This window comes from Carlito syrichta, unplaced genomic scaffold (genome assembly GCF_000164805.1).
Source record: "Carlito syrichta isolate Samal-C Ts95f unplaced genomic scaffold, Tarsius_syrichta-2.0.1 Scaffold302938, whole genome shotgun sequence".
Classification (NCBI taxonomy): domain Eukaryota; kingdom Metazoa; phylum Chordata; class Mammalia; order Primates; family Tarsiidae; genus Carlito; species Carlito syrichta.
The window spans coordinates 392,480-416,815 of NW_007247034.1; the positions used below are offsets into that span (position 1 = coordinate 392,480).

The following is a 24,336-nucleotide window of genomic DNA, read 5'->3' on the forward strand; positions in this document are numbered from 1 at the left end:
AGCCTCCCAAAGGCGCGGGATTACAGGCTGAGCCACCAAGCCCGGCTTCTACATTTTTTAAAAAGGAGAGAAATAACAAAACAAAACCAAAATTGAACACGTTATTTTAACATTTTCTACTATGTTGAATACTAATTAAACTTGATTTTTCTGTGGGAACCAGAGAATAATAAGGAATATAGGATAGTCCTTATGATCGGGTATTTCTATGAATGATAAGGCTATGGAGGTTTTTTCAGGCTTTGAAGGAGACTTTCAGTATATTCACACATGTTCTATTAAGTTAATTTTTGTTGTGAGAACATTATATACTTCTAGGAAAGGACATTTTTAAGAGGACAGGAATAAAAAATCAGCCTCCTCTTCCAAACTCTTGTCCGACTCCCTAAAGATAATCATATCTAGAAGTTTCTTTGCTAAAAACTGTGTGAGAGTGGCCAGTTTGAATATATTCCAGTGCCCCACATGACTCAATCTTAGCATGGTGTCAGAGAGAGTATATGTAAATCAGTGATCCCATCATTTGCCAGAGTGTCTCAAAAAACCATGAACATGGGTTTCATTTATAATACACAGATTATTTCCTTAAATTTTTCCCATTCTTCTTACTCTGTTTTCTTAGTATTCTCATACCCTCACGCTGAACTCTCTTCCCCTCACAACTGTTCACATGGGCTCTTCTGTTTCTTCCTCTTTCCTTCCTTTCTGCTTCTCTTTTTCTCGTCTTTCTTGGAGAAAAATTTAGTCCTAACTGATCTGTTTAAATATGACTGCTGAGGTGGTATGGGGAGGAGTGGGAATAAAAATAGAGAGAAGCCATGGATTCTCCTTAGAGGACATGTTCTGTAACTTGCTTTTTTCACTTTACAGCAGAGTAGAGACATCTGTCTAGATCAGCTTCTGAATATCAGCTTATTCCTTTTAACAGATACATAGTATTCATTTCATGAATATATAATTTTTAGATCATTGTCTTTTTTTTCCATCTTTGTTTACTATGTTAAACAATACTATGATTATTATCAATATGTTTGTATCTTAGTGTACTGATATGTCTGAATCATAGAGTAAATCCATATGATACATTCCTAAACGTTAACTTGCTACACCAAAAGTTATGTTCATTTTAAATTTGAATAGCTGTCATCATATAGTGCCCCCCAATGTCATTCTTTCCTCAAGAAAATATGAGAAAGGATGACATTGATTTTGATTATATCTGATCTGAACTCATTTTAAACTACATAAGGGCCTTAATCTATTCCTTGGTCAAAGCCTGCATTATAGGGTGAGATTTGTTGATATTGATTTTATTGTCCATAAATAGTATTTTTATGGTGGTGGGAATGACAATTTTGTGAGTTACCTGGAGAAGAGTTAGAAGAACAAGAATGGTGAAGAGACAAGCGAGTCATAATCAGAGAAAGAGGGAAGAGAGGGTATGAAATCCCCATCAAGGAGAAGAAAGCTGAGAAAAGTGTTTTCTGTACTTTTGTTGTCAGAAAGAATAGGGGTAGGTGGGAAGAGCAGAAGTAAAATGCTGCTGAGTTTGGGTACTTGTTATATTTACAAGTCAGGTATTTATAACTCAGAGATTGCCAGTAATTACACAGCAGCTACATCAGTTTTCATTTTGCCAGTAATTTTCTAACTTTGCCCTCAAAAGCTTTGGCAGACAAGTTGATAAACTGTAAGGTTTCCTCACAGCAATACCTTCCACTACTGTTTCCAAGCCAGCTTTTCTTCCAAAGAACTACAATTGCTCTTTTGTGGGTTTTTGTCAATCAGTGTGATATTCTAGTACAGGAGCCAGCAGAACTTGCCGAGTGCACATTAATTGTGAGGGGTCTGGGCAAGTGATCGGTGCAGTCATCTACCCCATGCTTGCCTAGACCTGCCATTGCCTTCCCTCATCACTCCATGTTGCACAGATGTTAGGTGCTCTCTGGGGGTGCTTGTGTCAGTGTCTTGGTCCTTCAGTTCATTCCTAGAGGACAGGCAAGGCCTCAGCTGTTTAGAACTAGTTTAGAACTTTCCTAAGCCATGCCCACAAAGCAGGACCCAGAGAATAAATTGGAGCCAGTTCTGCATCCAGAAGAGGAAATGAGCATCTGAATTTCATCCAGCATTCTTTTCACTTATGTTGTTTGCCACTTCTCATCTATAATGAGGTTTACAGAATTATTTCATCCAATAAATGAATGAATGTTTTCTTCTCTGCTTATTGATGTGGACAGTAATCCTTAAGCCACTTAATCATTTTTTTCCACACTGTAGTTTTCAATTAAAGTATCTTTGGTGGCAGAACCTTTATATAACATTTTGAACTCTTCATGTGTGTATATGTATGAAATACTGAGTTATCTGGCATATCTAATCAGGGACACATCCTGTTTGCTGTCATTTCTGTGAGGATTACTTCTTAGGTATAGCCCCTTGTCTACACACTGGGGCAGTTTCCACCAGCACAGCAATGGGGAAAGGTCCATCAAGACCCAAGCATTTTTAATTTAACCTTTTAAACATAAGCTCTTTTAATTTAATTCTGAAGGACTCTTAGTTCAGAATCTAGAAATAAAATGAAAGCCGACAGTGAAGAAGAAGGTGAAGGAGGAGAGAGAGAAAAGAGGGAGGTGAGGGAAGAAAAAGGAGAAGGAAAAGAAGAAAGAGATGGTAACAATAGTGACTACAATTCAGTTGCATAAATGTTTATTACTTATATTTGAGCTAACCTGAGCTTGTGCCTAATTGTGTTTTATAGGTATAGATAACCTGGGACCAAGATGAGACTTTAGGTAGGAGAGTAAGGGAGCGCATTAGAACCAATTTCTCTGGCTGCGCTTTTCTTGAGGATGCAGAGAAATACAAATCTCTCCTTCAGCGACCTACTTCTCTAAAGTACATTGATTTCCTATAGCCCTAACCACCTTGCTTAAGATGCCCCCTGTAGATATTACTAAAGGCATTAGTTGCCCAGCTGTACTGAGTGGTTGCAGCCCTGACTTCACTATTTGCTTGAGAATGACCCAACTTCATGGTCTTAGTTCTGGAGGGGAAATCAAGGACCGTCTGTGCTTGGAACTGGCACAAGGCTCTGGCCCTCTAGCCCTTCTGAAAAAGAGGAGGCAGGTTGCCATGGGCCTACGCACTCTCTTGAATGTAGCAGTTCTTCTGCCCATCGTTGCCATCTCTGGCATTTGCACAAGTGTTGCGCATTCTGACAGCTCTGGTTGACAGCAGACATGTAGGTGATCTGGCAACTTCCATACCAAACTTTAGTCCAACTTGCCTATTTCCCACCTGACTTAAGGATAAAACAAAATGATTTGACTTTGCTGTTGTGTGTATAGCCTCTACTGGGGTGGTGGAAGGTGACCCATGTATCGCTTCCAACATGCAGTATTTGGCAAAACATGTATAAAGTCTGTGCCTTCTGTCATCTCCTGGCCACACGGCTCCATGGTGTTTGTTGCTCCTGGCTACTGGAGGACCACTACTTGACCATCTTTTCGAGGACTCCACCCTCTTCTTCACTCTGGATTCACTCTGCCAGAATTTTCTCTACCAAATCCTCCCATGCCAGAAGTACTAGGTATAGTCCACAGCCACTTTCTTTTCAGATGAGAAAGTTAAGCGGCTTGTCCTTTCCACTATCCTGTTATAAGCCCCACTATGCATTTGTCCTCCTGCCCAAGTCTGTGTCTGCTTGTGCATCAGTGCTAGCAGGTGTGTGGGTCTTTAAAAAATCTGACATCTGTAGGAATCTTAGCTTTATCTGTGTCCAAGAAGTACACTATGGCATTTTAGATAGGCCTTAGCAAGTAGGAGACAGAGTGAGGTATCATTTGGACTACCAAATGCCTACCTATCCTGAAAACTTGATGAACAGCTTATTGCTTGGATGCATAGGCTCATGGATAATGATTAATTAAGACTCCCAGTTCAGGCACTTCTTTATTTTTTTTCAACAAAAATATTTGTGAACATCTACTGTATGCACTGTGGTAAACAAACAGTGATAAACAAAACAGACAAAATATAGTCTAGATCTGGTGGAGCTTAGTCCTCAACAGCCAGTTGAGTGGCACCTTTGAGCCTCTTCAGAAAACCAGGCTTTTGAGAACCTGAGGAGAAATTCTTGGGCCAAATCAGACTGGCCAGTGATGAAGGTTTTAGCAGTGCTAGAGTAGGTGTCCCTTCAGTGGGTCAAGCCCTTACATCTCTAGGGGTTCATGGATTGATTTTCAAAATTTTCAAAATTTTATTCATCTCTCTACTACCTTAAAGCCTTTTATAGAGGAGTTGGTGTCTCTGGTTTCCTGAAGCCTTTCCTATAGCATTCTTGGAACGAAAATTCCCATTTATCTATACTTTGGCACTCTCGGACCAACCTGGCTGTGTTTGTTTGCTTGAATTACTATAGTACACTGGTCAACATGGGGTTCTAGGGAAATCACCTGGGTGTTGATGCACTCTGACTCAACGTTTGGGCCATATACATTACTGACCTCTGCTGGAAGTTGGAGAATCTGCCCCCTGAGCCCCTTCAAAGTATGACCACGATCTGGGTGGCTTATTTTCTCACAGTTCTGGAGGCTGGAAGTTCAAGATGCCATAGGTTTGGTTTCTTCTGCAGCATCTCTCCTAACCTTGCAGATGGCCACCTTCCCACTGTGTCCTCACGTGGTCGTCCCTCTGAGCACATGCATCTCTGGTATCTCAGTGTCCAAATTTCCTCCTCTTAAAAGGACACCAGTCAGATTGTATCAGGGCCCACCCTAATAGCCTCCTTTTAAACGAATTGCCTCTGTTAAGACCCTATCTTCAAGGATAGTCACATTCTGAGGTAATTCAACATATGAATTTTGGAGGGGCATAATTTAGCCCATAACCCTGGCTACATACAGCCTGGCCATTGCTCCTTGATTGTCCATTCCTGGAGAATACTGGTCCCAAGAATTACCTCCTTTGCATTTATTTTTCATGACATCAGACCTAATGGGAGTCAACTTTCTGACTAGAAAAAATAATTTCTTGCTCTCAGGGCTTCCACTTGAGCTTCCAAGGGTACCCAACAGCCAGTGCTAGCGTGCTCAGGCCTCTAGAAGTGACTGGGGTAAACCTGGAGACTCTGCTCATGACCAATCTGGTAGGTGCTAGTTGGCCACCAGAAGAGCCTTCTCCCAGAGGCCAGCATTCCAAGGGACACTGATAGGAGGTTGTAATCCTTTGACACAGCTTTGTTTATGCAACTATTTTGGTATGACCTTTAAATCAAATCCTTAAACTCTCAGCTACCTTTGTTACAAAATAGTGTGTAAAAATTAGAGTTTCTGCCCTGAGAGATCATCTGCCTAAAACACTTTCGGGTTCTTTAGACTCATCTACAACTGACCTGGCAGTTGAGTATCAACAAAAATTGTACACATGTGTAATAGCATTTCTGAGAGGCCCAGGGCCATGTGGGGTGATGTAGACAAAGCCTGTAGCATGAAGTTAGGTGACTGGACATGTGGCTAGGGTGATCTGTGACAATATGACACCACTTGCATTTTCCATTTCAACATCTCCCTTGCCTTCCATCCTTACCTCGGGCAAGGATACTAATTCCTCTTTGCCCACAAGCCCCACAGTTAGGCATCAACCCCCATTCATTTTCATAATCTTCCCTGGGTCTTGAGCCCCCAGGTTGACCAGGATCTAGGAAACACATGCCTTTTCTTTGTTGTCATCAGATAGTGAATAGCAGAGCTCTTAATTTCAAATCAGGATTAATGATCTGAATTGTTACCTCCTTCCATTAAACTTGAACCTTTGCCTAGAGGCACCCCTTCTGCCTGCAACATGTCCATAGGATATAGTTACCCTTGTACAGAAATGTTACTGTCCCTGTTGGTGTAAAAACTCTAAATAGAACCCCACCCCCCACCCCCCTACTATCTGCATCACTTCTATCTCGTTTGACAAATAAATGTGTTAGTTCTCTATGGGCTACCACCACCACTCAAATACCAGTGGCTGCCTGCCTTTTTTTTTTAAGGCACTGTTAAAATACCCTCCAAATATATATTAATTTATCTTCTAGAAAGTATAGGGGCCAACAGGGGTCCAAGGTCTCGTAAGAAGTACACTGGTCAACATGGGTTTCTAGGAAAATCACCTAAGTGTTGATGCAATCTGACTCAACTTTTGGTCAATACACATTACTGACCTCTGCTGGAAGTTGGAGGATCTGCCCCCCTGAGCCCCTTCAAAGTAATTGGAAGTCTTCAAACCTTTATTTTAATCTAGCACTTAGACCACTAGGAAGAGTATAGACCAGGAGCAGAGCCACTAGAATCTGCCTTCACTTGTTCAGATAACCTCCCATTGAAAGTTCTTTTCCAACCTGAAAGGACGCCAGCCCTGTGCCTCTTTTCTAGCATTTTTTAAGGAAAGCAGAAGTTCCTAGCTTTTAGCTTTTACCTAGTCCACAGATGCTCATGGTTCATAAAAGCCTTCCTTTTCCTGAACGCTGATGCTTTTGGTGCTGCTTCAAGGATCTGTTTTTAGCATTGAGTTGTTTTTCTATCTGGCCTGTCCTCCTTGGAAGTATTGCATTCTGGCTCATGTACTTTCTGCTCATTATCTCCTTTGCCGCACATCCCTACCTGGGGCGAGGATATTAGTTTTCCTTTACCCTAAAATCCACAGCCAGGGACACCCCCATTTATTCCCAACATGGCCTAGCTCTTGAGCCACCAAGCCAGGCCAGGACACAGAAAAATCTTTTTCTCTGTTGCATTTGCCTGACTCCCAGTATGAACACCTCCTTGTGGAGCAAGATAGATGCCACACTTCACTCATGGGGCTAGGTCACCTGCACAGGGAAGCACTTACTTTTTTGTGGTCACCAGTATATATATGAGTAACATATGTGCTCTGAGAAATTGTATTTAGTCTTTCTATTTATAAAAGCATTTCCAGAATAAAAACATTTTCTGTTGTGGTTCACTTTTTTTTTTTTTTTTAACATTCACAAGCCATCATGGAGCACTTTGACTTTTCTGACAGAAAATTGTACCCTAAGCAGCAGGATATCAAATCCTAGGGAATCTTTTGGGATGCATTGAATTTCTCCTGTTGAATCAATCTCTTGCTTGGCTGCCCCTGCAGCTACCAAGCTGCTATCTCTTTTCCTTTTCTTACCTCTTGGAAGAGAAAGTAGGAAAAAAAAAAATTCCATTTCCCCTGCAGGGAGCCAACAGAAAATCAGGCAGGTCTGAGAAATGGGAAATGATGGATATAACGTTCAAAGACTCAAAAAGATTTAAAACCCATTTTAATTTTATATAAAGTACACATTCTGTGATTTTTAAAAAATTTGATCGGCACACTTCCATGCTATTTATTTGTGTGTTTTGATTGAAGTTCATACTGAATTTTCAGAAATTCTCTTAGGATGGATGAATGGACCTTCAATTAAATTGCACAAATAAAACTAATATGTCAAACTTCATAAATTTGATCACTTATAGCAAATGGTGATAGCTTTCGTAATAAAGAGTAAGAAGTCCTTGAAAGAAATGAAAAATGGGGTGAAATGGCTCCCTAAATTACAGTGTCCAATTTTTGAGACTGATAAGTTATTTTGAGCAAGGATAATAACTCTGGGCTAGTTAGTATAAAGCTCTTGAGTTGTGAGAGATACTAAATGGAAAAATGTATAATATTTCTATTGTTAGATATATTCAAGGGAAGTGGCCCAGCTGAGTGCTAGGAAACTGGAGTGTAGTTGACTGTGGCTCCTGAACAGGGGGAGGGCAGGGGCTCTGGGAGCAGCGAGGGGGAGTGGAGACAGCACCCCGCTCTACAAAGTGTAAGCGGATGCTGGTAATTGCTCCTGTGGCACAAAGAACACCAATCATACTAACACTGCCCTTCAGTATTAAAGAGGAGCAAATCTGCTCTAACTTGTAATGGGAAATATCACCGTAATGTCCTCCCAATGAAAGATAAATCGGTTTCAACAATCATAAAAGCATCTGCCAGCTATTTGTTAGCACCATCTTTCTAGAGGCATAGGTGAAAGGACTCTAAGAACTCTTCTCTATCTTTCAACTCTCCTAAACTGAAAAGTAATTGCTGTTATTTATTAAGAGCCTACTGTGGACCCAGCGACTTACTTTGTCCTTCTAATCCTCACAGCCAGGATGAGGAGGAAGTTAGCCTGTCTCATCCTCTACAGCAGGAGTCTGGGGCTGAGACTTACATGATTTGCCCACTCCGTGGCAGAGCCAAGGCTCAAACTCAGGCCTTGGGGCCATCTATTTTATTTGGCTATAAGGTTTTTTTTTGTTTTGAGTTGGAGTCTCACTCTGTCACCCAGACTGGAGTGCAGTGGCCGCTCCCGGCCACCGCAGCCTCGGCCTGCTGGGCTCCGGCAATCCTTCTGCCTCAGCCTTCCGAGTAGCCGGAACTACAGGCGCGCGCTACCATGCCCGGCTAATTTTTTTATTTATTGTAGAGATGCGGTCTCGCTGCCCAGGCAGGTCTCGAACCTGCGGGCTCAAGCAATCCACTCACCTCAGCCTCCCAAAGGCTGGCTATAAGTTTTAAAAAAGCATTTGAGTTGGACTGAACCCAGATTTGCTTTTTTATAAAGGTCTAGACTGTTACTATATTATCTAGGGTTGTAGTGGAAGGGATTCCTTCCACATGAATCTATCAAGATTTTCTTTTTATTGCCAGTGACATAAATCTAACTCAGGTACCTGCACACAGGAGGGAGTTTGCTTCCCACACAACTGTACAGCCAGGTACAGATCTGGTGTGGTAGAACTCAGGGAAGCAGTCCGGGCTATCAGGTTGATGTCTGGCACTCTTGCTCTTTTTCTTTCCCTCCCTCCTTCCCTGGGTTTGTTTATCTCTGCCCAGCTCATTCCTCTATGCTGTCCTCATTTTTTTCCCACACAATCTTCCTCACAGCATGGTAGGGCAAATGGCCTCCAGAAGGTTCTCCCTCCACCCCATCTATGTTCTTCTAGTTTTGTAACAAAAGAAAAAACTCTGTTACCTCCAGCTTCAAGTTTTAAAAGTATCTATTTTAGATAGACTTCTGTCCTTTTTGGGTCTTATGCTCACCCCTAGTTAGACCAAGGGAGATGAGGTGCTGGCAGCCCCACCAATGACAGGTTTGGAATGAGACAGAAGTTCTTCAAAAGCTTGGATGGTGTGTGGACACAGACAAACCAGGAGAGCAGATGTTCACTGTCCTACTCCACTCAGAGAAATAGTCTAGAAAAATTTCAAATAGAAAAAGATTTGAAGGTGGTGAAGAGAATCTAAGAGGAGATAGATAAAAAAGACTATAAGAAAGAAAGAAACAGCAGCTCTGCTTAGAAATGAAGCCTGCATTAGGAATGAAGTTTTGTAAGAGCAGGTTTCTAGAATTTTAAAGGGAGCAGCAGGACCTTAGACCAGAGCACAAGCTGGCTGCTTGGGAGGATGTCTGTTAGCTGCAAGAGGAAAAGATAGATCAGGAGGCAGATGAAACTTGACCTGAAGACAGAGAAGTTGTATGAGGACATGGTGTACCTGATGGCAGTATGTGGCACACTCTCTGATAGGTCTCTAGCCCTAGTGTGTATTACTTATTTAACCTGTAGGTATTAAGGAATATAGCCAGAAGACTGCATTCATTTTGGAAATGCTATGGAAGGAGTGTACCTTAATTTTAGGAAAGCGGTGTCTCCTGGTACATTTTCTATAGATGGAAAAATAGTGAGGTTTATTTATACTTTTTAAACAGCTGGTTTTAAACCATAATCTCTAACAGATTGATAGACCTTTTGGGGGAAATATGTAAAGGTATATATTCCTCCAAGCTCCATTCTTTTGGTTCTAAGTCAATATTTTAATCAAGAACTTAATAAAAAGCATATATAGAAGTTATGCATATCAAATATGTAGAGGATTCAAAGCAGAGAAGAACAGCTAATACTTTGGAAGACTGAACCAAATTTCAAAATTAACTCCTTAATTAGAAATATTTAGTAAATACCAATTAGATGAGCAGGAATACATGGAAAATCTGCATATTGAAATAAACATTCAGTAGTAGGCTAGAAAAACTTTTCTAGTATTTTGTAGTAGATTATTATTTTTTGTCTCATTAGCATTAATTTCTCTGTTTTCTTTTTAAAAAGAATCTCAAATATCCTAGCCACACAGTTTGAATGTAATAGACCACAGAGACCGTCTATGATTGGATTAAGCTTTAAAAAGATCACATTTTCCTGATCACATGACCCATGCTAGACTAATTAGAGCCAGTGATGCTCCATTCTTGGACTTTTATTTGAAACATGGAAAATTTCTCCTTTACTATTGCTCATGATTGAGGAAGCATGTGGCTCCAAGAGCTGTAGGCTGTTAGGTTTCTTGGGACCACAAAGAGAGAGGATGGAGAAAAAAACCAAGGAAGGAGAGGTGAGAAATGGAAAGAGAAAACCCAGATTCTGGTCAGGTTGTTTAAACATTACCTGAAACCAAGTTTACACATGTGCTGTTGAGTTACATCAGCACTTAGGCTGATAATGTTTGTTTTTTTGTTTTAGTTGGCCAGTTTGAATTGGATTTATTGGTTTATACAGTGTAAAAAAAAAAAAAATCCTAACTAATACATCTAGGGAATCCAGGGAGAAGAGTGCTGTGCAAGAGCGCTAATAAAACCTTAGACTACATTATTTTAAGTATAGCGTTAACACAAGGGATTGGGTACATGCATCCATCACATTGTCTGAAGAGTTTCTAGCCAAAGATGACCAGGATAAGAATTTTATAGGAATATTATGAAAAGTGGTTGATGAGACCTTGATATAGTTCATCCCAAGGTAAAAAAAGAACAGTAAAGGAAAGGGAAACTTGCTATACATTTTCAAACATTTAAAGGGCTGTCTTGTAAGAAGAAAGTAAAGTCTTCCTCATGGCTAGAGGAGGAGGAACTAGAGACCTATGACTTGGAATTAGGAGAGGACCCATTTCATGCTAGGGTATTAGAAAAATAGTCTACAACAATTCAGGTACCCAGTAGTAGAACATTTGAAGAATGTTGAATTTCCCGTCTTTGGAAATGTTTACACAATAGCGAGGTGATTTGGAACTTTATAAAAATAATTCCTTGCCAGGTGCCGTGGCTCAAGTCTGTAATCCCAGAACTTTGGGAGGCCGATGTAAGAAGATTGCCTGAGCTCAGGGATTCGAGACCAGCCTGGGCAATTTGGTGAGACCTTGTCTCTACAATAAAATAAAAAAATTAGCTGGGTGGGGTAGCACATGCCTGTAATTCTGGCTACTTGGAAGGCTGAGGCAGAAGGATCACCTGAGTCCAGCAGGTTGAGGCTGCAGTGGTTGTGAGCACTTCAGCCTGGTTAACAGAGTAGACTCCAACTCAAAAAAAAAAAATCCTTTATTGAATGAGAATGTTGTCCAAATGATCTTTAATGTCCCTTCTAGCTGTGAGGTTCTCAGTTTCTAAACCCTCTAAAACTTTTTCAGTCTCAATCGCATATAAAATTAAAAAAAAAAAAGCAACACAGCTCAAATTCTCAGTAGTCTTTAGTATCGTGAAGTTATGGATGGTACATACCCTTTCTTTCCTCTTCCTTGTTCTAAGAGAACATCCTGAGGAAAAAGTATAACTTATCAAAGCATTAATTTTTCTATAACTTAGTAAGTAGTGGAATAAGATAATACAAGTGATGTCACTTTGTTTTACTTATGTGTATATGTATATATACGCACGTGCATTCATGTATATGAAACATACATATCTAATTAGCAGCAAGGTGATTTTTAAAAATCAAAATAGTCAACTTCTAGAAAGAGATTTTATATTTTAAAAAAATCAGGATTTCAATCTTTGCCAGGGGAATCAGAAGACCAGGATAGTGAATCCTCACCCCCAAAGCAGCAATGGCTGTGCTGGGTAGCAGCTGCTTTCTTAAACCTGGCGTATGCTCTGTCAGTTTGCTAAAGTCTCCACCACTCCCCCACCAGGCCGACTTTACTCATCCAAATCCTGTTTACCCCAGTGGGCTTGTAAGTGGGGAATTCCTGCCCTAAATATTGCTTTCTTCCCTATCAACCCTCTTCTGGCAGTTCTCACAACAGCAGGAGAGTATTAAGACAAGGAGACATTCTGCTTAATGGGCCTCTCAGACCCAAAGAAAATGAGAGAGAAGGAAAGAAAATGCTTCATTCCTACCCATGACTTTTCTCTGAAAATATAATGTTTTTATTTTTAAAATTAATAACAAAATGTGGACAGTGGTAGAGCTGGATGAATAGAATATAAAGTCTGCAGATTTATATACATATGACAACTGGGTATAAAATTTAAGTATCTTTTTTCATTAGTTCCCCTATGATCAGTTTCTGTTTTTAATATCATCAAAGTTTGCTGTTCCCCAGGGCCTGCAGTACAGGCATCTGGCTCTATTCCTCTTGGGTAGTAGTTTCTAAAGTATATTTTGTGGAGATGATTGTTTCATTGTCTTGAAATGAAGTGTGGATCCTGGTCAAATTAGTTTGGGAAAAGCTAGGTTCAAAATAATGGCTTCAGAATTTCCAGTTCTAGCAGTACCAGAAGCCAAGTCAAGATAGAGGAAGATGTGACTGGAGGCCTGCAGTCACTGGCAATGAAGGATAGACTGGGGGCTACAGCCTAGAGGTCCGAGCTTGGAGTTCGCCTCAGATGCAGTGGAACTTACGGAGTCTGAGAAGGTTTTCAGGCACAGTGGAGGACAAATGCAATATCCCACTTATCTAGTGGGAATACCTGAACAAGAAGTTCCGCAAGTTTGGTGTGGCAGTAGCAGTGATGATCCATGTTGGTGTCTACCCGTTCACCCTAACCTGCACCTGGTTGCAGGTTCAGAAGGTCAAGAACCTCCATCATGGAACATTTGATGCCTTCATTAAGATCCTGCAAGGAGATGTTGTAACTGACCTTTACCAGAGGTTCCTGGTCAGCACCTCCACCCTCATCTCTGACCAGTGCTATGTCAACACTTTTGAGCTTACCTGGAAGTTTGTAGCTGGCTAAAACTAGAGCAACAGAGTCAAATCATTGGTGGCTGGTGGCTCAACCTCCCTGGTGGCCCAGAGTATCACAGGGTCTACTGATGTAGTCTCCCAGCACCTGATGATGCAGTGCAAGGGTGAGAAAACGGGCCACTTCCTGGTGTGGGGAACCCAGAGGGACAAAGTTGACATTGGCCAAACCAAGGACATCATCAGACAGATCCTGATGATGGGCTGATGGGCTTCGAGGCTTCTATTGAGGCTACATGGCTTTACTGCTTACCCATATCCCAAACAGTGCTACCTGGTGGCTCTTCTATCACTTTACACAGAGCAGCTCTCCTACCTGAATCCTAGGGAGTGCCTTCAGATGTCTTTTCAAGCAGTCTTGGGGACCTGGCTGTAGCCACTGCCTCCTCACCAATCCCGTGGATGTCATCTGAACCTATATGCAGGTTGAGAGCAAGAACTCCATCATCCTGACCTTCAGACAAATGGCAGAAGAAGGGCAGTGGGGCCTCATGAAGGGCCTCTCAACCAGAATAATCTCAGCCACACTTTCTACCATTGTCATTGTGATGGATTATGAGAGCCTCAAGAAACCCAGACTCTGACCTGAACTGGTAGACTCAAGACACTGGCAACCAGTGATAGGGAGAGAAGCCTTCTGTTTCCCACACGATTCTGGGTCAGAGGCAGAGTAGGGAGGATAGCACTCTCTCCAAATGCACCTACTACTTACCTAGCCCTGCCCCGGGCCAAATGGCCTATCTGGGTGGGACAGAGACTTTGAACAGAGACTTTGCTGAAGAGGCTCCATGCCTTGTTCCTTACCCTCACTATTTTTAGTTCTCTTGTTGAGCTGGGCTCTCTCATTCTGGCCCTGTACTCAATACTGACCTGAGGACCCTACCTCTGCCCTGCTAACCCTTCTTCTGGCCTCCCCCCACCTTTGGTGTCCCTGAGATCTTGAGAAGAGCTGTACATAGGGCTCGGTGACTACTACTGGTTCTTCCTCTTGGGCTTCAGTCCAGACTCAAGCAACTGCCATCAACCCTTTCCTTCTTCATCTCTCAGACTTGCTTATTTTTATTGTAGGACTGAGCTGTCCACCAGACTAATCTGCTTTTCCTTGCCACCTGGGGTGAAGGTGTCAGGCACTTTTATACAGGGAGTGGGAGCAGCAAAACCTCTGGTTCTCCAGAGCACTTGTCCTCACTTTGGGGGAGTTATTGGACTGGGGAGAAATGTTGGTACTTTATTTTGTGTGTGTATTTTTTATATCTGTGAACCAGGCTATTAGTTTTGTTAAAGTGCCAATCCTGCTGTCAGAGCCCACCCTTTCCTCAGACAGGTACAAAAATGTAGCTTTTTTTTTTTTCAACTCCAGTTCCCCATACCTTCAGTGTCCCTTTATATATATATATATATTTATTTATTTATTTTAATTTTTTTTTTTTTTTTTGAGTTGGAGTCTCATTCTGTCGCTCAGACTGGAGTGCAGTGGCATGCTCCTGGCCACCACAGCCTCGACCTGCTGGGCTCTGGCGATCCTTCCACCTCAGCCTTCCAAGTAGCTAGAACTACAGGCGTGCACTATCATGCCTGGCTAATTTTTAATTTATTGTAGAGATGAGGTCTCGCCAAGTTGCCCAGGCGGGTCTTGAACCCGCAGACTCAGGCAATCCACTCACTCAGGCAATCCTGCCAGAGTGCTGGGATTACAGGCTGAGCCACCAAACCCAACTCAGTGTCCCTTTAGTCCCAGTAGCCCTAGGATAATAAAAGCTGTTGGTTTCCTTTGGCCCAGAAGGACTATCGTGGTAGGCACAGTTCTAAGTGGATCAGGCTGTCTGGGGCATCCTGGACTTGGAGCACTACCCTGAAATGCCAGGTTGAGAAAGTAGGTGTTGTGGAAGGTGACAAGAGGGTGTGTGCTCCCCAGCACGTCTCTTCAGACCAGGTGAGCCAAGCCTAGGACACGAGGTTCTCAGCCTAGGCAGCCATGACACACATGACTTCAGTCACTCAGACTCAAGCAATGGGTATTGTTTCACAATGGGAACATGTAAGATGTGGAACTGTTTGTGTTTTTCTTCCACCTGGATGTGAAGTCATCTTATGGAGGGATGCTGGCAAGAGAATAAAGAGCAATCCAGGAAATCACCCAACATCAAGACCACTGCATTTACCAGCCTGATACTGCCAAGATTATTGGTTAAGCTCTCCTTGGAGCTAGGAGATGAGTGCTCCTTCTTCCCTGCCTCATCTTCCCTACCCCTGCCTACCCTCTCCTCTAGCCTATGTTGCTTTTCTGCCTGAGACATTTGGCCTGGATCATCTTCTAAACCTTATTGGTCCCACCTCCTGGAAAAGGCCATGGTGCCGATTTGAAAGGTGCTAGCTACCTGAAGCCTTGATATTTCTTATGGCTGTCACACATTCTTCTACCCTGCCCAGAATACCATCTGAAAACTGTATTTCTGTACTTTCAATCTTTGAGAGTTTTTCCCACTTTTACTTATCTTTATACTTATTTTTGTTTGTTCCTTCACACATTTGGTCTAGAGAGTCCTCTAGTTTCTATCCACAAAAGGTTGGGCCCAAAGATCATTCTGAATCTTCCTGCCACTCACTCGCCTCTTTACCCTAAGAACCACCAATATAATGGAAGTAAGGACCGCCCCCCATCTCTTCAAGCTCATCCTAGTGAGACCTTTGGAGGTTGGTTTTCTCAGTTTCATTCCTTCCTCTCCCTAGAGTCTTCTCTTCTGTCCTTTCTCACTATGGCAAAGTGGGTAAAGTATCGCAGACAGGAGGTAGTATCCTCCCTCCCATGTCTTTTTCTCTTGGAGACTGCTATCCTTCTGTTCTGCTGTTTTTCTATCTTGTACAGTATTTCACAGTCTTTCCTCCCTCCCTCTCCCTCCCTCTCTCTCCTTCTCTCTATTACCCTCCCACCCCCTTCTTCCCTCCCTTTCTCCCTCTCTCTCCCTCCCCTTGCCCCCACCTCCCCACCCACCCCCAGAGTTTTAAAGGATGTATGTATAAACAAAGGGGCCCCTGGCCCATACTTTCCCATCTAATAGTTTAATGACTGGGATTGCATTTGATTAAAACATACCTTGGTGCAGATGGGACAGAGGGCTTTGGTTTTTCCCCAAACTGGAGGCCAAAGCAGCTGGAATTTTTGATGTATTGGTTGGTAACAAAAACTAGGAGAAACTTATGAGAGACTAGGCAAAACAGGAGACCTGACTGGAATATTGAGGAACAGGGAGATGAAAATGCAGCCTCTTAACATTTGATAAAATGGACTCTTGTGAATATTAACAATGAATAGTCACTGTTGCACTGTGTGAAATGTTTGATGTGTAATTAAAAGTTTTTACTGAACCCTGAAAAAAAATGGCTTTTGGTCAATTTGTTGAAAATCAATTATTGAAAGCCAATTCACCAAAAGCCAGTTCACCATACACCAAATTTCTCGAAGAACCTATTTTCCAGGTATGCCACATTTAACAATGGTTATTTAGTAGCTTTGTCAGAAATGTTTGATCTGAATTGCTGATTAATGAAAAATGATTTTCTGAATGTAGTCATGTGTTGCTTAATGATAGGGTTACAAGAAATACATTGTCAGGTAATTTTGTTGTTGTGGGAACATCATAGAGTATACTTACACAAACCTAGATGGTATACCTTATCACCCACCTAGGTTATATAAGCTTATTGCTCCTAGGCTACAAACCTGTATATTATGTTTTTGTGCTGAACAATTTAGGCAAGTTGTAACACAATTTTGATAAGTATTTGTGTATCTAAGCATAGAGTAAAAATATGGAATAAAATTTAAAATTGTACAACAGGGTGTATAGGACAGCTCAATTTTAATCTAAATTAAAATGGGATTGCCATTGTCGTATGTGCAGTCTGTTGTTGTCCAAAGTGTCATTATGTGGCACATGACTGTGTTAACTAATATTGAGATGCTTTCTTCCTGAGATGTCAGGAAAAAAAAAAAAATCCTGGAAGCCTGGCAAAACAGTTCAGCATTATTTGAAGAACTCCTATATGAAATACAATTTTTCTACCTAGAGATTTGGCATTTCATATGTGACAGTGTGTAAACTATATTTTATTTCTTCTGTGTGATTTTAAAATGTTATTTTCTTTCTTTAAAAAATTTTAATGTTTCATCAATTCTTAAATAGCTATTTAATTCTTAAGGCTAATTAAGAATTAGCCTTAGCCAGGCTCGGTGGCTCAGCCTGTAATCCCGTGCTTTGGGAGGCTGAGGTGAGTGGATTTCCTGAGCCTGCGAGTTCGAGACCCGCCTGGGCAACTTGGCAAGACCTCATCTCTACAATAAAAAATTTTTAAAAAATTAGCCAGGCGTGGTAGCGTGCGCCTGTAGTTCCAGCTGCTCAGAAGGCTGAGGCTGAAGTATTGCTGGAGCCCAGCAGGTCGAGGCTGCGGTGACCAGGAGCGTGCCACTGCACTCCAGTCTGGGCGACAGAGTGAGACTCCAACTCAAAAAAAAAAAAAACAACAAATTAGCCTCAATTTTGTATTTCTATCTACTTTTACTTTAAATTCAGTGCAAATCAATTTAAAATCCTGATATCTTTGGGATGCTTTTGAATTTATATTTAATTAAAATGTTTAATTGCTAGAAATATATGATTAAGACTCATAGGCCATTGGAGGAATTGAGGGGGAAAAAATTTAAAATACTTGAAATTTTAAACAAAATTAAAAATAATCAGAAGCATGTAAAAGAAACCAGTGGCAGTCTAGACAAGCTCATTTGTAAAAAAAAAAAAAAAAAAATTATCCATTAGTATTAGCTTACGCTCTACTAACTTTTTGGCTGTTTAATATTCTTTTGCCACTTGCACTTTTCTATCAAAGCTTTGGAAGCATCTCCACTGCAGGTATTAAAACTTGAAAAAAAGAGAGACAGTTGGTAAGTTTACTAAATCTGCAAATTAATAGTTAATCACATTGATCTTTCTGCAAATTGATCTGCATTTAAATGAAGTTAAAGTTGTTTCTTTTCTGAAGAACTTCTCAGAGCTTTTAATAAACTAATATATTTTTTGAATATCTAAAAAGTTGCATTTAGAATAAGAGAGCATTTCCCAAACTTAAATACCTGGAAACCAATGATGTGTGAAAGAGTTTTGTAAATGCACTTTGAAAGTACATAGCTACTCAGGTGTCAAGGTCTGGGCTTTCTTGGGTGCTTCTGGGCTCTATTTAAAGTCCCATTAATTAAAATAATTTTTTTTACCTTGTATCTCATTTAAAAAATTAACAGCAACAAGTTTCTGTCTCTACCCTTTCTCCACCTCCCACTTTCAGGCCTACTTTTTAGCAGCAAATTTTTTTTTTTTTAAACCATTTCTGTTTTTAGTACTGCCAATAATTACTTTTATACTGCTAAGTGAGGAGACTAAAAAAAAACCCTGGAGTTCATTTATAAAAAATTGTGTATTTATTCTTACATATTCAAACTTCAGTCACCTTCAAAGTACTCTCATTTGATGCAATACACCTATTGAGATGCTTTTTTCCACTGCTCAAAACAGTTTTTGAACTCATCGATTTTGATGCTCTTTAGTGCTTCTGTTGTTTTATGCTTCACCTCTTCCGCATCAGCAAAATATTTCCCCTTGAGGACTTTTTTCATCTGGGGAAACAAAAAAAAAAAGTTACTTGGGAGGGTGAGACACAAGGGTCGTGCTGTTTATGGTCAAAAACTGCTGAACACTCAGTGCAAGTACACTCATAAATAATCCGTCATGAGCCAGGCTCGGTGACTCAGCCTGTAATCCCACGCTTTGGGAGGCTGAGGTGAGTGAATTGCCTGAGCCCGCAGGTTCGAGACCCGCCTGGGCAACTTGGCGAGACCTCATCTCCACAATAAATCAAAAATTAGCCGGGCGTGGTAGCGCGCGCCTGTAGTTCCAGCTACTTGGAAGGCTGAGGCGGAAGGATCGCCAGAGCCCAGCAGGTCGAGGCTGCGGTGGCCGGGAGCGGCCACTGCACTCCAGTCTGGGTGAAAGAGTAAGACTCCAACTCAAAAAATAAATAAATAAATAAATAAAAATAATAATCCATCATGAAATAGGCAAACATATTGAAAGAATCTCCAAAAAACAAACAAACAAAAATTCACTGAAGCCAATTGCAGCTTCTCACAGACACCCTACTAGCTGGTACACTGATGGTGATGGATTCCTGGAACTCTTACCTAGTGGGGACAGCCTGTACTACAAGGGGCCTATCCTCCAAAAGATAATTCTAGTTTTTTGGGGGACCCACCTCATATACTATTTTTAGACTTCAGCTTCTTACAACTAAAGTTATCTATTCCTAGCTATGAAAAGCAAAGATCTAGCTTATATTGTACTCTTTTCTCGATTTCTCTTTTTCTGTGAAAATAATAGTTCTTTTACTGGCCTGTGAAACTTTAAACAATGTATTGAAATTTCTTGTTCTATCAGCTTTAGGCAGTATTTCTTGATTTCTCACTATTAGATAGAGATGTAGTACTCATGTTCTTGATGGGGAATTATTAGAATATAAAATTCTCAATTCAAAATCATTTTCAATGACAAATTTCAAGCCTATTAAACTGTCTTCTAAGACTTGTTGTTTCTGATGCTAGTTGGATTTTGGATTCTTTGTCAATCATGTATTTCATCTTTCTGTAAACTTTTAGGCTCTGTTCTTCCCTTTGATGTTCTGAAAGTCCACAGTGAAGTTTCTATGCATGGGTATTTTATTTTTATTCATGCTAGACTCTTTTTTTTAATTGGTTCATTTTTTAATGTATATTTTTTATTATAAAAATGTGGGGCACAATTCAGGGTTAGGTATACAAACGTTGATTATGCAGGTACCCTTGTTGATGAGGTATGCCCCTCCCTCCCCTAGCAGTTTCCCTCAACTGCCAGTTCCATCCCCTATCCCCTGACAGTTTCCCACTACTGCCAATCCCTTTCTTACAGTATTCTAATAATTGTTCAAGGTCCGCTTATGAGAGAGAACATATGGTACTCTGTTCTTTGTTTCTGTGATAGATCACTGAATATGATCGACTCTAAATCCATCCATGTTGCTGCTAAGTCCATATGTTTGTCTTTCTTTGTGGCTGCATAATATTCCATTGTGTATATGTACCATATTTTTTTTCCAATCTAGCTTTGATGGGCAAAATGGTTGGTTCCATGTTTTTGCTATTGTGAATTGAACTGCAACAAACATACGTGTGCAGGTATCTTTTTTGTAGAACGATTTGATTTCCTCTGGGTATATTCCCAATAGGGGAATTGCTGGGTCATATGGTAGGTCAATTTCTAGTTCTTTCAGAAATCGCCACACTGTCTTCCAGAGAGGTTGCACTAGTTTGCATTCCCACCAGCAGTGTAGAAGCATTCCTTTTTCTCTGCATCCTCACCAGCATCTGTTGTTTGTTTTTTTAATGATGGCCATTCTTACTGGGATTAGGTGGTATCTCAATGTGGTTTTGATTTGCATTTCTCTGATGATGAATGAGGCTGAGCATTTTTCACGTTTCTGTTGTCTGCCCATATATCTTCATTTGAGAAGTGTCAATTCATGTTTTTTGCCCACTTTTTAAGGGGGCTGTTTGTTTTTTTCCTTTCAGTGCATTTGAGTTTCTTGAAGATCCTAGATGTTAGGCCTTTGTCAGATATAGAGTTGGGAAATATTTTTGCCCATTCTGTAGGCTGTCTCCCTGCTCTCTTGATGGTTTCTTTTGCTTTGCAGAAGCTCATCAGTTTGATGAGGTCCCACTTGTCTAACTTATTTCTTAAGATATGGGCATTTAGCGTTCTGAATAGGAATTGGTTGCCAGTTTCAATTTCCATAAGGGTGTCTCCTGCATTTTCTAAGATTCTTATAGTTTGAGGTTTTATGTTTAGGTCTTTGATCCATTTAGAGTTAATTTTTGTGTATAGTGATAGGTAGGGGTCCTCTTTCAATCTTCTGCATGTGATGACCCAGTTTTCCCAGCACCATTTACTGAATAGGTTCTCCTCTCTCCAGTGGTTGTTGGTAGAGACTTTGTCAAAGATGAGTTTGTTGAGGAATTGAGGCTTTGCTTCCGTAATCTCTGTCCTGTTCCATTGGTCTATGTGTCTGTTCTTGTACCAATACCAGGCTGTTTTGATTACTGTAGACTTATAGTAAAGTTTGAAGTCTGGAAGTGTGATACCTCCTGCTTTGTTTCTTTTGCTAAGGATTGTTTTGGCTATTCGTGGTCATTTATGTTTCCATATGAATTTCTGTATTGTCATTCAGGGCTGAAAAGAATGATGCTGGTAACTTAATGGGTCTTGCATTGAATCTGTAGTTTGCCTTGGGTAGGATGGACATCTTAGCAGTGTTGATACTTCCTAACCATGAACATGGGATATTTTTCCATTTTTTTGTGTTTTCTTGGATTTCTTGAGCAGTGTTTTGTAGTTCTCAATGTAAGTGTCTTTCACTTCTCTAGTTAGGAAAGGTATTTCTTTTTTTTTTTTTTTTTTGTGGCTACTGTGAATGGGATTGTGCTTTTAATTTGGGTCTCTACCTGCTTGTTGTTGGTGTATAAGAATGCAACTGTCGTTTGCACACTTATTTTGTACCCTGAGACTTTGCCAAAGTCCTTTATCAGTGCAAGCAGGTTTTTGACAGATTCCCTTGGATTTTCAAGGTATAGTATAGGACCATATCATCAGCAAAGAGGGATAACTTGACTTCCTCTTTTCCTATTTGGATAATCCCGATTTCCTTCTCTTGTCTAATTGCCCTAACTAGAACTTCCAACACAATGTGGAACAAGAGCAGTGACAGTGGGCAGCCATGTCTTGTTCCAGTTTTCAGGGGAAACGTTTCCAGTTTCTGTCCATTTAGCAATATGTTAGCTGTGGGTTTATCGTTAATGGCACTTACTATTTTGAGGTATGTTCCTTATATACCTAGGTGTTTGAGGGTTTTTTATCAAGAAAGGATGCTGGATTTTATCAAAAACTTTTTCTGCATCTAATGGTATAACCATGTGGTTCTTGTTTTTACATCTGTTGATGTATTTAATTACATTTATGGTCTTTTGAATGTTGAACCAGCCCTGCATCCTGGGATGAAGCCTACTTGGTGATGGTGGATGATTTTTGAGATGTGTTTTTGGATCCAATTTGCTAGAATCTTACTGAGGATTTTTGCATCTATGGTCATCAGGGATATTGGCTTGTAGTTCTCTTTTTTTGTTGAATCTTTACCTGGTTTGGCTATCAGTGTGATGTTAACTTTGCAAAATGATTTGGGGAGAATTCCATCTTTCTCAATTACCTGGAATACTTTCAAATTGGATTGGTATCAGCTCCTCCTCGTACATTTTGCAGATTTCCACTGGAAAGCCATCCAGTCCAGGGCTTTTTTTGGTAGATAGTTTTCATATGACAGAGTCAAGTTCCTGGGTTGTTTTTGGTCTATTTGGTGTCTCAATATCTTCTAGTTTCAACCTGGGGAGGTTGTGTGATGTCGAAAGTTCTCCATTTCATTTAGGTTGGCAAGTTTGTTTCCGTATAGGTGTACGTAGTAATCTCTGATAATCTTTTGTATTTCTTTGGGATTAGTTGTGATTTGATCGTTTGTATTGCTGATTGTATTTATTTGGGCTTTTTCTCTCTTTTTCTTGGTCATTCTGGCAAGGGGTCCATCAATCTTGTTAATTCTTTCAAAGAACCAGCTTTTTGTTCTGTTGATGTTTTCTATGATGTTTTTGTCTTCTCTGTCCCGTATTTGAGCTTTTATTTTGGTGGTTTGGATTCTTCTGCTAAAATTGGCGTTTGGGTGGTCTTTTCTTTCCAGCTCCCTTAGGTGATTTGTTAGGCTCTCCACTTGTGATATTTCCATTTTCTTGATGTGTGTTCATAGAGATATAAATTTCCCTCTTAGAACTGTTTTCATGGCATCCTAGAGGTTTTGGTAAGATGTTTCTTCATTTTCATTTGTTTCCAGGAATCTTTTAATTTCTGCTTTGATTTCAGTGTTGACCCAGTAGTTGTTCAGTATCATGCTGTTTAGTGTCCGTGTCTTTGTGGGCTTTGGGGAAATGTTTGTGTTGATGTTTATTTTTATTCCACTGTGGTCTGAGAATGTACATGGCAAGATTCCAGCCTTATGGAATTTGTTTATGCTTGATTTATGGCCAAGGATGTGATCGATCTTGGAGTACGTTCCATGTGGTGATGAGTAGAATGTATAGTCTGTGACCGTTGGTGGAATAATCTGTAGGTATCTATTAAGTCTATTTGGTCAAGTGTCAAGTTTAGGTTCTGTGTCTCCTTGTTGATTTTTTGCCTTGATGATCTGTCCAGAGCTGTTAGTGGGGTATTCAAGTTCCCTGCTATAATAGTGTTAGAGTCAGTATCTTTTTTTAGTTTACTTAGTAGTTGCTTTATAAATGCTGGTGCTCCTGTGTTGGGTGCATATATGTTTAAGATGTATATTTCTTGTTGATGGATTGAACCTTTTATCATTATGTAGTGTCCTTTTATATCTTTTTCGAACTTTTGATAGCTTAAAGGTTGTTTTCTCTGATAGTAAGATCGTAACTCCTGCCTTCTTTTGTGATCCATTTGCCTGGAAACTCCTTTTTCATCCTTTAACTTTGAGTCTGTATGCATCCCTTGTAGTGAGATGAGTCTCCTAGATGCAGAAAATAGTTGGGTCATGGTTTCTTATCCAGTTTGCCATTCTGTGTCTTTTCAGTGGTGCATTTAGTCCATTTACATTCAGGTTGATTATTGAAATGTGATTGTTTATCCCTGTCATGAGGTTCTCATAAAATTTTTTCTTTGTTTGCTTGTTTTCTTTTGGCTTTGGGGTTGATGTATGTGTGTGTTTTCAAATTTCTTGTTGCACTGTATTCTCTGCTGATTCTGTACTCTGCTGTTCTCTTGGGAAGTGTGTAGTCATTCTTTGTTTTTCTTTCTTCTGTGTTTAATACCTTCTTTTGGTAGACAAACTCAGAATTAACTTTATTTCTCAAAATCAGCACTTACGATCTCACATGCCCGCTTCTTCCATGCTAGTTCCTGGGCCTAGAGAAATTTTAATTTCTAACCCTATGTTTCATAAAGGCAGTTTATTTTTATTAATTATTTATTTATTTTTATAATCAATATTTTTTTATTATGATATTGTGGGGTGCAGTTAAGGGTTAGGTATACAAATATGCTTCGTTCAGGC

At 40.4% G+C, this 24,336-nt stretch overlaps 1 protein-coding gene and 1 pseudogene across 1 annotated transcript in view; both read left to right on the plus strand.

The window, feature by feature from the left end:
• LOC103259643 (histone-lysine N-methyltransferase SMYD3-like) overlaps nt 1-24,336 on the plus strand; it is a 250,483-nt gene that overhangs the window by 137,498 nt on the left and 88,649 nt on the right. The window lies entirely within an intron of this gene.
• Nucleotides 12,737-13,769, plus strand: LOC103259642 (annotated as a pseudogene).